We start from the raw sequence: 12,832 nt of genomic DNA on the forward strand, positions 1-12,832 counted from the left end.
ACATTTCCCGGCAGCATTTCAACTACTTATTGTCATGCCCTGAAATGAGGAACATCCCATCCACTGTTCTTCCCACCCCTTCCACAGTGGTATTTTGCCACCCACTGAATCTGTACAATATCCTTGTTCATCCCTACTTTGCATGTGCTCCCAACTCCTTGCCTCATGGCTAATATCCCTGCAATAGACCTACATGCAAGACATGTCCCATACATCCCCTTACCGCCACCTACTTTGGTGTAGTCACAGGCATCACATATCCCATCAAAGGCAGAGCTGCCCATGAATGCACTCATGCGATCTAGAAGCTAAACTGCAACCACTATGGTGCATCCTACACAGGCATGACAGCCAACAAACTGTCCGTTCTCACTAGCGGCCACCGACAAACTGCGCCAAGAGACAGCTGGACCACCCAGGTGCTGAAAATGCTGACCAACACAACATTCTTCACTTCAATAACTGTGTCATAGCTTGTGTCATCTGGATCATTCCCACCAACACTAGCTCTTCCAAATTGCACAGATGGGAACCCTCACAGTAATATATACTACATTCCCATAACCACCATAGCCTCACACTTCATTAGACTTTGTCCTTGTCCCACTTATCCCTTTTCCAGCTCCCACTCCAGCACTACACACCCTTCTGTTCCACCAAACACACCAAATATTCTTTTTTCCCTCTTCCACTTCTCTCATTTTCCACTCACCACCCCCTCAGCAACCCCCACCACCCCTCCCCCAGCACTTTACCATCCCCCTCTTCCCTGCCTCATCTGCCTCCCAGGAGGTTCACAACTCTTTTGTTAGTATGTGCTTGGCTACCACAGAGCCTCAGCCTTTGCAGCATTTTTTTCCTTTCTGTGCTGCATGCTTATACTTCCACTATCCCTTTCCCCCTCTGCCACTCCATCTGATGGTTTTCTTGGTGCCGGCCTTGAGTTTCCACATCTGGGATATTCTCCAACTTTTCATTAAATAATTGTTGGGTTTGACCTGCTACTAATTTTCAAAGTTCTCCAGAATTGTGGATCATACAGGGAAGGTCACCCAGTGTGGTGTGTGATCCACCTTTGTGTCTTTACATCTGTGCATCCTTCCCTTTAACACAGTAATACATCCAAAACCCAGCACGTTAGCCATCCCGTTGTGAGGGAGAGGGGTTGTCAAGTACCTACAGGGCAGTAGCCCCCTGATCACACATGGATCGCACTGCTGGTGCCTGAGCTGAAAATTCCCTATGAATACTGAGGCATATGTGCCTGTTGTGCCTGGGGTTTGGGTTTTCCGAGCAATGGATTACTGGGCACGTAGCCATTGCTAAGGCTTGGTGGCACCCATGGGGAGAGCCTCTGTTCAGAGTGGGTAGCACCATGATGAATCACCCACAACTGAAGCGGATGAAGTTATCTCCAGCTGGTGGCCATACGGCACCAGCACACTCTGTGAAAGGACAGTCCTCTTTCAATGCAGAGAGATATGACCCTAAAATGTTCCCTTCCCTGGCTATGCCGTGGGAGGAATGTAGGACTAAGCAGCAAGCGGAGCAATACTCCCTCCAATACTTGGTATGTATAAAAGACAAAACCCTTGTTCTTTGTGGGGAACTTAGAGAACTTAGAATACAAGTTTGGGGATGTGGCAGCTGTCTCTAAAATGCAAAGTGGGTCAGTTTTGATCAAAACGGCATTCCCTGCTTGATCATGAGCACTGCTCACTTGTAACAACTGGGTGATATACCCCATAATAGTGTAAATTTAATTCAAGGCATCATTTTCCATAGAGACCTGCTCTTACAATCTGATGGTGAGTTACGTGCATACTTAGAGGACCGATTTACACTTCATTTGTCATGTACGTAGTGAGCCGAAGGACAATAGAGTTGTTACAGGTGCCTTCATCTTGGCCTTTGAGGGCGATTCATTGCCTGAAAAGGTCAAGGTGATGGTATACCAATGTGATGTGAAACCATGTGTTTCCCCCACCCCTCTATGTGAGGCTTCAAGTACTTGAAATTTGGGCACATGTCTTCACATTGCAATGCTAGCCCCATCTCTAGAGATTGTGGATCGGTGCTGGAAGTGAGCCCTCCCTGCGCACCTCCCCTCATCTGTGCCAACTGTGGAAAGCACCATTCTCCCTGCTTACCAGACAGCACTGTTTTTTCAGAAACAAAAGGAAATATAAGAATACAAAACTCTTGACAAACTCAGTTACCTGGGGGCCAAGAAGTAGTACAAGTGGTAATACCAAGCATGTCCCACGATGTCATATGCCACAGCTACAATGACATGGCCCCCTTTGGCATTGTTACTCCCACCCATTAGAACTCCTACAGTGGGCCCTCAGGGTTGCTCAACCATGTCTGCTCCCTGGATGGTTGGGGGCTGCCCCCTTGCTGCATCTTCCCACACCTACTTTGGGAACAATGGCTTCCCACCTACCAGGAACTTAATCCCAACCTCCCAGCTGGGGTCAAATCATTTTCCACTGGCTTCTCTCACCAGGAAGAGATCACTCGGATCATTTGTTCCAAGGGTTCCACAAGTCTACAACTAGACCCCAACCAGTGGCAATGGAGCCACTGGCTGCTGGTTGCAGGGCTTCATGATTATCATCTATACCTGAAACTGATTCAGACAAGCCTTCGCAATCATCAAAATCCTTTAAGGAGAGGAAGACTAGAAAAAGTCCTCCAAGAAGGAGGACATTTTGGTGACCCCTCATCACCAGATCCCACCTGTCCCGCTCCTGTGGTCGAGGTGGTAATTCCGGTGGCCCCTGAGGCTCTGGTTCACACCACACATCAGAACCCAGAACCTGTGGGTATTGAGGCAATAACCTCCAAACCAGTAGTAGCAGGTGACCTAAGGCATAACCTGCCCTCTTGGTTCTTTCGTGACCTCACCATACATCGACAACATTACTCTCCAGTGGAACTGTAGTGGTTTTTTACACTATCTGGATGAGCTACAACATCTTTTAAGCACTTCATTTGCCTCCTGTGTTGCCCTTCAGGAGACTTGGATTGCAGCAACACAGACCCCAGCCCTACATGGATACTGAATACATTATAAGAATCATACTGCCTATGACAGGGTGTCGGATGCAGTTTGCACATATGTTTTACACACTGTATATTGCGAACTCGAACCTCTTAATACACCTTTGCAGGATATGGCTGTTCAGGTAAGGGGATTTCAGGATATTATCATCTACAATGTTTACCTCTCTCCCAATGGCAAAGTGTTTCAGAACATACTGTTTGCATTGGTTTCTCAGCTCCCCGCACCTTTTCTGAACTTGGGTGATATCGATGCCCATGACCCTTTGTGCCGAGCAACATAGTCACTGACCACAGTAAAGATCTTAAAATTTACTGCCACAACTTGATCTTTATCTCTTGGACACTGGTACCCCCACACAGCTCAGTGTGGCACATGGAACATTCTCAGATACTGTCCTTTCCATTTGTAGCCCTTGTCTTCACCCACCTATCCACTGGGGGTCCGTGATGACCTGTGTGGTAGTGACCAGTTCCTGATCTTCCTGTTGCTCCCTCAGTGTCACTCACCTGGGTGCCTGCCCAAGTGGGCTCTCAACAGTACTGACTGGCACACTTTCACCTCTGCTGTCGACCTTGGCTCCCTGTCGTATTGAGACATCAATGAGGCAGTCTTCAATACAACTACAGCCATTCTTTTGGCTGCTGATTTAGTGATCTCCTGTTCCTCAGGCCTGTCCCAACAGAAGGCAGTACCCGAGTGGTCCTCGGAAATTATAGAGGCCATTTGAGGTCGTAGCTGGGCTTTCTGATGCCATAAGCGGCACCCATTTATGGAGCACTTTATTGCCTTTAAGCACCTTTGGTTTAGGTGTAGCATGTTTGATTAGTAATTGAAATGTCCTCGATCCTGGGTTCGAAACCTGCTACCATTTAAATTTTGATTAATAATCAGCACTGGATGATCCTTCTTTGGCGAGTACTTCTGTCATAAGAAGTCACCGTCATCCTGCCGACGGCTTTGTCAAAGAGTGTGGAGGAGCAGATAGAGGTTCAGGGCACTCTCTTTTCCTTGGGATAGGAAGCTGCCCCTACAGGTGGAGGAATCAGCTATGATCAATGGCATGAGGATGCAGAAGAAGGCAATGGAAACCACTGGATTAAAAACTGCATTGGCAAAAGATGCCAGAATAGGCCCCATTCAGATATCTGGAAGGGGATCGCTGAAGGGGAGGTGACCATGAGAAAAAGTTTGAATAACCAACGAAAGGATAACATTTTACAAGTAAGTACGTGGAATGTCAGAAGCTTGAACATAGTAGGGAAGTTAGAAAATCTGGAAAGGGAAATGCAAAGGCTCAGTCTAGTTGTAGTTGGAGTCAGTGAAGTGAAATGGAAAGAAGACAAGGATTTCTGGTCAGATGAGTATAGGGTACTATCGAGAGCAGCAAAAAATGATACAACAGGAGTATGATTCATTACAAAAAGGAAGGTAGGGCACAGACTGTGTTGCTGTGAATGGTTCAGTGATTGGATTGTTCTTATCAGAATAGACAAAAAACCGACATTGCAAAATGAAGTGAAGAGATAGAGAAAGTACATGAGGATACTGTCAGGGTAATACAGTATGTAAAGTGAGATGAAAATCTAATAGTCATGTGGGACTGGAAATGCAGTTTTAGGGGAAGAAGTAGAAGAAGAGGGTACAGGAGAATGTGAACAGGGACAGGCAATCAGCGAGTAGAAAGAGTAATTGAGTTCTGTAATAAATTTCAGCTAGTAATAGCAAATACTCTGTCACAAGAGGAGGAGGTATACTTAGATGTATGGGAAGATTTATGTTACATTACATCATGGTCAGACAGAGATTCCGAAATCAGATACTGGATTGTAAAGTGTACCCAGGAGCAGATATAGACTGAGATCACAATGTAGTAATGATGAAGAGTAGCCCGAAGATTAAGAGATTATTCGGGAAAAATCAATACACAAAGAAGTGGAATATGGAAGTATTAAGGAATGACAAGATACACTTGAAGTTCTCTAAGGCTACAGGTGCAGCAACAAGAAACAGCTCAGTAGGCATTACCACTGAAGAAGAATGGACATCTAAGAAGGGCAGTCACAGAAGTTGGAAAGAAAAACATAGGTACAAAGAAGGTAACAGAACAAATTATTCAGTTGATTGATGAAAGAAAGAAGTACAAAAATGTTCAGGGAAATTCAGGAATGCAGAAATACAAGTCGCTGAGGAATGAAATAATTACGAAGTGCAGGAAAGCTAAGATGAAATGGTTGCAAGCAAAATGTGAAGAAATTGAAAAATAAATGATTGTCAGAAAGACTGACTCAGTATGTATGAAAGTCAAAACAGCTTTCAGTGAAGTTAAAAGCAAGGTTGGTAACATTAAGGGTGCAATGGGAATACCACTGTTAAAATCAGGGAGAGAGTGGGTAGGTGGGAAGAGTACACTTAAGGCCTCTACGAGGGGGAAGATTTGTCTGATGTGACAGAAGAAGAAAGAGGAGTCTGTTTAGAAGAGACTTGGGATCCAATATCAGAATCAGAATTTAAGAGAGCTTTGGAAGACTTAAGACCAAACAAGGCAGGAGGGGTAGATAACATTCCAACATTCCATCAGAATTTCTAAAATCACTGGGGGTCATGGCAACAAAACGATTATTCACATGGTTTGTAGATGCATGTGTCTAGCAATATACCATCTGACTTTTGGAAAATATCTTCCACACAATTTCCAAGACTGCAAGAGGTGACAAGTGTGAGAATTATCACACAATCAGCTTAACAGCACATGCACCCAAATTGCTGACAAGAATAATTTACAGAAGAATTAAAAAAAAAAAAAAAATTGGGGATGTGTTACGTGATGATCAGTCTGGCTTTAGGAAAAGTAAAGGCACAAGAGGGAATTCTGACTTTGCAGTTGATAATGGAAGCAAGACTGAAGAAGCATCAAGACAACTTAGAAAAAGCATTCGACAATGGAAAATAGTGCAAGAAGTTTGGAATGCTGAGAAAAATAGGGTTAAGCTGTAGGGAGAGATGGATAATATACAATATGTACAAGAGCCAAGAGGGGATTATAAGAGTCAGTGACCAAAAACCAAATGTTTGGGTTAGAAAGGGTGTAAGACAGGGACGTAGTCTTTCGACTCTGTTCAATCTCTACATTGAAGAAGCGTTGATGGAAATAAAAGAAAGGTTCAAGAGTGGAATTAAAATTCAGGGTGAATGGATATCAATGATACAATTTGCTGATGACATTGCAATCCTGAGTGAAAGTGAGGAAGACTTACATAATCTTCTGAATGAAATGAATGGTCTAATCAATACAGAATATGGACTGAGACTAAATCAAAGACAGATGAAAGTAATGAGAAGTAGCAGAAATGAGAAGAGCCAGAAACTTAACATCATGATTGATGGTCATGAAGTAGATGAATTTAAGGAATGGAGTAAGGAGGACATAAAAAGCAGACTAGCCCTGACAAAAAGGGTATTCCTGGCCAAGAGAACTGTATTAATGTCAAACATAGGCCTTAATTTCAGGAAGAAATTTCTTAGAATGTACGTTTGGAACACAGCATTGTGTGGTAGTGAAACATGAACTGTGAGAAACTGAGAGTGGAAGAGAATTGAATCATTTGAGATGTGGTGCAACAGACGAATGTTGAAAATTAGGTGGAGTGATAAGGTAAGGAATGAAGGGGTTTTGTGCGGAATTGGAGAGGAAAGGAATATGTGGGAAACGCCAGCAAGGGGAAGAGACAGGATGATAGGACATGTGTTAAGACATCAGGAAATGACTTCCTTATTACTAGAGGGAGCTGTAAAGGACAAGAACTGTAGAGGAAGACAGAAATTGGAATATATCCAGCAAGTAACTGTGGATGTAGGGTGCAAGTGTTACTCCGAGATATAGAGGATGGCACAGGAGAGGAATTCGGGACGGGCCATATCAAACCAGTCAGACTGATTAAAAAACAAGAAAAAGAGGCAGCAGCTCCAAGCCCAAGTCCACCACCAAAGAAAAGATGGAAGCGAAAATGCTGGGAACAGTACATTTCAACCATTGGACCACATACTTCTGCTTCTCAGGTTTGGGGTAAGGTCAGACATCTCTGTTGATAACAGACACCTGCAGGTGTACCTGGTATTACCTTGAATGGTGCTTTCTACACTGACCCTGACACCATGGCCAAACATTGTGCTCTGCACTATGATCAAGCCTCAGAGTCGGAAAATTATCAACCTGTCTTTTATGTCCTAAAGCTGCAGCTGGAGCAAAAGCAATTATCTTTCACTACATGCCACCAGGACACCATTCAGTGTGGGGAATTCATCAGCATCCTCATCCACTGCCCTGATACAGCTCCAGGATCAGACTGCATCCACAACCAAGTGATGAAGCACGTACTGGTGGATTATCAGCGTCACATCCTTGGCATCTTTAACTGCATCTCAAGTGAGGGTGAGTTCCCATCACAATGGCAAGAAAGGATCATTGTCCCAGTATTGAACTGGGTAAGCACCCTATAGAAATGGACTGTTATCATGCAATAAATCACATTGATGTTCTCTGTAAGTTGCTTGAATGCATGGTGAGCCAGCAGCTGTGTTGGCTCCTTGAGTTCTCGGGGTCTTCTGGCTCTGTTCCAAGGTGGTTTTCGCCAAGGTCATTCCACCACTGATAATCTGGTTTACCTGGAGTCTGCCATCTGAACAGCTTTTGCCCAATGTCACCACCTTATAGCTGTCTTCTTTGACCTGAAAAAGGCTTATGACACCACATGGTGACACCACATCCTTGCTACCTCACATAGGTGGGCTGTCTGGGATCCACTCCCGATTCTCGTCCAGAACTTCCTGTTGCACCATATGTTCCGGGTTTGAGTTGGTGCTTCCCCCAGTACCCCCACCCCCCCCTGCCCCCCTCCCCCATATCCAAGAGAATGGGGTCCTGTGGGCTCTGTACTGAGTGTCCTCTTTCTAGTAGACATCAATGGTGTAGCAGCAGCAGTGAGGTCCTCAATAACACCTTCCTTGTATTCTGATGACTTTTGCTCCTGTAGTGTGGGTAACGTCAACTGCAAGACACCATATGAAAGGTGCAGGCACGTACCATCACCCATGGCTTTTGATTTTCCACTGCCAAGACTCACGTCGTGCACTTCTGTTGATATTGTGCCATTCACCCACAAACAGATTTTTACCCCGATGACCAACTATTCTGTGTGTTTTAAACTTATTCCGTTTCAGGACAGATCTTTGATTCTCAGTTGACATTGATTCCCCAGCTTTGCCAGCTTAAACGAAAGTGCTGGTTACACTGTAATACACTTTGCTGCCTGGGCGACACCAACTGAGGTGCAGATCACACTACCATTTTGCAGCTTTACAGAGCTCTGATTGGCTGATCCCAGCAGAGGTTCGAGTCCTCCCTCAGGCATGGGTGTGTGTGTTTGTCCTTAGGATAGTTTAGGTTAAGTAGATCTGTAAGCTTAGGGACTGATGACCTTAGCAGTTAAGTCCCATAATATTTCACACACATTTGAACATTTGAAAGCTCTGATACAATCCTGCCTCAATTATCTGAGTCTGGCATACAGTTCGGTATCACCTTCAGCATTGCGGATAGTGGATCCAACACATCACTGAGAGTTTCAACTTGTGACAGGAGCCTTTTGGATTAACTCTGTGAACAGCTTACTCGTGAATGCTGGGGTCCCTTAATTGCAGATCAGGTGCCAACAACAGCTTGTCAATTATGCTACTCACATTCGCAGCACCGATCAGGGATTATGATTGCAATATATGTCCAGTCTATACTCAATGAACTTTAGTTGATTCCTCTTCCACCTCTCCTATATCCATTTCTGTACACTTCTGTGGTGTGTTCCTCAGACACAGCTTCATCTTGACCTATCACAAGGTCTGAAAGACTGTTCATCCTGAGGCCACTGCTGCTAATTTTTCTCCATTCTTGGCACATCTCAGGGTTCAGAAGTGGTCTACACTGATGGCTTGATGGTTGCTGGTCATGTAGGTTTTGCTTATACTCATGTGGGATGTACTGAACTGCTCCCATTCTCAGATGGCTGTAGTGTTTTCACTGCGGAGTTTGTAGCCATCTCTCGTACTCTTGAGCATATCTGTTCCTTTCCCATCTGCAGTGATTCCTTGACCAGTTTGTAAGCTCTAGACCAGTGCTACCCTCACCATCTCTTCATCACTGCTATCTAGGATTCACTGTATGCACTTGAACAGTGTGTACACTCACTGACCTCTGTCTGGACCCCAGGCCACACTGGGGAATGAACTCGCTGATAGCCTGGGCAAACAGGCTGCAAGTAAACCAATTCTTGTGATTGGTATTCTGGAAACAGACCTCTGGTCAGTATTACACCATCAAGTTGTGGAATACAGAATGTCTGACTCTCACTTCACCAAAGAAACTACAGGTGTTATAGGAGAATACGAATCTGTAGACGTACTCCGTGCAGGCCTCTCTCAAGGACCCTGCTGTCCTTTGCTGGCTCTGCATCAACTATACTTTGCTGACTCATGGTCATCTCCTCTGTAGCAAGGACCCACCTCACTGTAGTTATAGTACCCATTTGATGGTAGTCCACATTTTGCTGGATTGCCCAAACCGAGCTACCCTGTCGCGGGCTCTTGAACTCCCTGACTCACTACGCCAGGTGTTAGGGGACAATGCCCCAGTGGCTGACTTAGTTTTACATTTTATTTGTGAAGTGGGCTTTTCCCACCCTATGGAAGAGAGGGCCACTGAACCTTGTCGGTGCACTGAGGCATTGGCAGAACAATGTGTTGCCTCCTCCGTCCAGATTGGGCTGCAGCTGTCCAGTCTTGGTGGTACAGCCCAGTCCTCACCCTACCTGCCCTTTCACTCTTCTTCTTGCCCCTTTTGCAAGGTCTGTTAGACTTGTTAATCTTTTGTCTCTCTGTGCTTCTCTTGCCCTGTGCATATTGCTAGTCTTTCCAAGGCCATCTCAGAGCAGAGAATCTCTGGTGAGTGGTGGGGCTGAGGTATGTATGTTCCCTCATTGCCCTCTTGTTTCAGGTGCCTCCAGCTGCTCCCTAGATGGGTTACCTTACTTGTCTTTCTTCCTGTGTCTCCCTTTTTTCGATTTGTCCCTTACCTCAGTTTTGCTGACGGTAGACCTTGGGATTTTCTTCCTCTGGGTTTTGCATGGTAGGCTATCTCTGATCTGCAGTCATACAGACCTGTCTGCTTGAGGAAAAAGGAGCTGATGACCTAGTAATTTGGTCCATTTAACCATCCAACCAACCAACCAAAGACCCACCCCAACCCTGCTATCCCTCTCCCTTCTCAGCCCGGCCTCCTTACCTCTACCACCCAGATTGCTTTTCCCACCATACACAATCTATACTTTTCATAATACTGTCAAATATAAAATCAAGTCGTATGTAGTGCCATTTAAGAGTGAAGTATTTGCCGTTTTCCCCTCTCCCCCCTCCTCCTGCGTGGACATTGTGCCGTTGCATTGGAGAAGGTGTGCAGTAGTCAGGCTGAGCACTGTGTTCCTCATGCCAGGACATGGCTCAGGATCCAGATTCTTGTTGCTCCCGATTTAATGGTTTTTGTTGGTTGTAAAAATCAAGTTCAACTGGACTGTGAATTCCCCGGTCACACCACAAGACACAAAAACAATTTACACAAAGACTTGGCCTTGCTGCCTAAGGTCCAGAATGGAGTTGTGTGCTCTGGTGAGATGATATTCAACAAGCTCCCATTGAATGTAAGGAAACTGCGAATCCCTGCCAACTGAAGAGAAAATATAAATTATTGCTGTTTAGCCACCCTTTTTACAAATTATTTGAGTATTCAGTTCTGTTAACTTTTTGCCAAATAGTGATGTAGAGCAATTAGGAGTTGGTATTTACATATGCAAGCAAATATTTTCTTTACTAACAAAGAGATGTAGGGGCTGGCCAGTACTTACCTCAGCTCAGTACAGCTGATAGATACACATAAAACAGAACCGAAAATTTACATTCCTAGCTTTCGGAACAAATGTTCCTTCATCAGGGAGGAGAGAGGGGAAATAAAGGGAAGAAGGGAAAGGAGATTCAGTTACTCACAGCCCAGGTTATGAAGCAACAGGGAAAGGAAAATAGGGAGAGTAGCAAGGATGGAGGCATGGTTGTCAGAGGGAAGCCAAAGATATTCTACTGTAAGTACTGTGCCAGCTTCAAACCAAAGACGATGCATACAGAAGTAAAGAGGTATATAGTATAAAGATAAACACAACTATGTAGGATGAAAAGATGTGTGAATGGCTAAAGAGGAAAGAGAAAGAGGAGAAGACTGAAGAGTAAATGGGAGTGAGGTTGTTTAACGTAGGTTCAGTCCAGGGGGATGGCGGGATGAGAGGATGTGTTGGAGTGCAAGTTCCCATCTCCGCAGTTCAGAGGGACTGGTGTTGGGTGGGAGAAGCCAAATGGCACATACGGTGTAGCAGGTTCCTAGGTCCCTAGAATTATGCTGGAGGGCATGCTTCGCTACTGGGTATTGGGCATCTCCTAGGCGGACAGTTCGTCTGTGTCCGTTCATGCGCTCAGCCAGTTTAGTTGTTGTCATGCCGATGTAAAGTTCCCATCTCCAGGTGCAATTCCTCCTTCCACCAGTCTCTCCTGGACTTCCAGAACCTTCAATCCTTAGCCCTTACCCAACTTGTCCTGAATCTCTACACTACTTCATGTAACCACCACTCCCAACAGCTCCTATCTCTCTTCAAAGTCCTCCACCTCTCAAACCCTTGCTTGGAGAACACACTCAGCAACATCATCCTAGAAGCCAGCTGCAAACTTGAGTTCCATGCCACACACCACCTGAAAAAACTATCCACAGTGCTAGTGCAACACCTAAGAAGTGGGGTCCCTCTCCCTATCCCTCACAAACACCAACCACAACAGAACCTTCAACAAACCCCCCTTATAGCCAACAAACCTAGCCTAGCCACCCTACTCAATCTCCCCATTCCAGCACATATCCCACACAGACCAAATCTCAACTATAACCACAGTCAAATGCCACATATCACCAGTCCCAATTCAGTCCTAAACCTCTCATCCAGATCCCTCTCTCCTCCAGAGACATCTGTTCTATCAAAAGGCTTAACCTTTAGCCCCACGCCTAAATTCAACCACACTGCCCTGGTTAAAGATCTCCTCTCATTCACCCGGAACCTCAGCTGGAAATATCACTTCACTACCCACACACAGCCCCAAAATACTAGACCCAGTGTTGAACCCTGTCTAGAACAGTTCCGACTGCCTTCTCAAAGGGATCCTCCTCCCCTCCTGCAAAACCATCCCTTGCAGACATTTCAGGAATTCCTCACATCCAGTGTTGCCTCCCAGTCCTTCTTGAAGAACATCCCGACAACCCCCAACATCACCCCAGCTGAATCCCGTGCCATTAAGGAGCTGAAAATAGACCGCTCTATTGTCATCCACCCGGCGGATAAAAGCTCCACAACTGTTTTACTTGACCGTGTGGAGTATGTGGCAGAAGGACTGCGTCAACTCTCCGACACCTCAACCTACAAAGCTGTTACCCAGGATCCCATTCCCTCCATCCAGACTGAGCTGCAAAAAATCCTAAAAATCCAAGGTCCCTCACAAGGCCTCACAATGGCTTCCATAGACTTACTCACTCCACCTGAGCCACGTACCCCTACCTTCTACCTATTACCCAAAATCCACAAAGAGAACCATCCTGGCCGTCCCATTGTAGCAGCTCTGGTACACTCCTGG

The sequence above is a fragment of the Schistocerca serialis genome, chromosome 9 (assembly GCF_023864345.2).
Source record: "Schistocerca serialis cubense isolate TAMUIC-IGC-003099 chromosome 9, iqSchSeri2.2, whole genome shotgun sequence".
NCBI lineage: Eukaryota > Metazoa > Arthropoda > Insecta > Orthoptera > Acrididae > Schistocerca > Schistocerca serialis.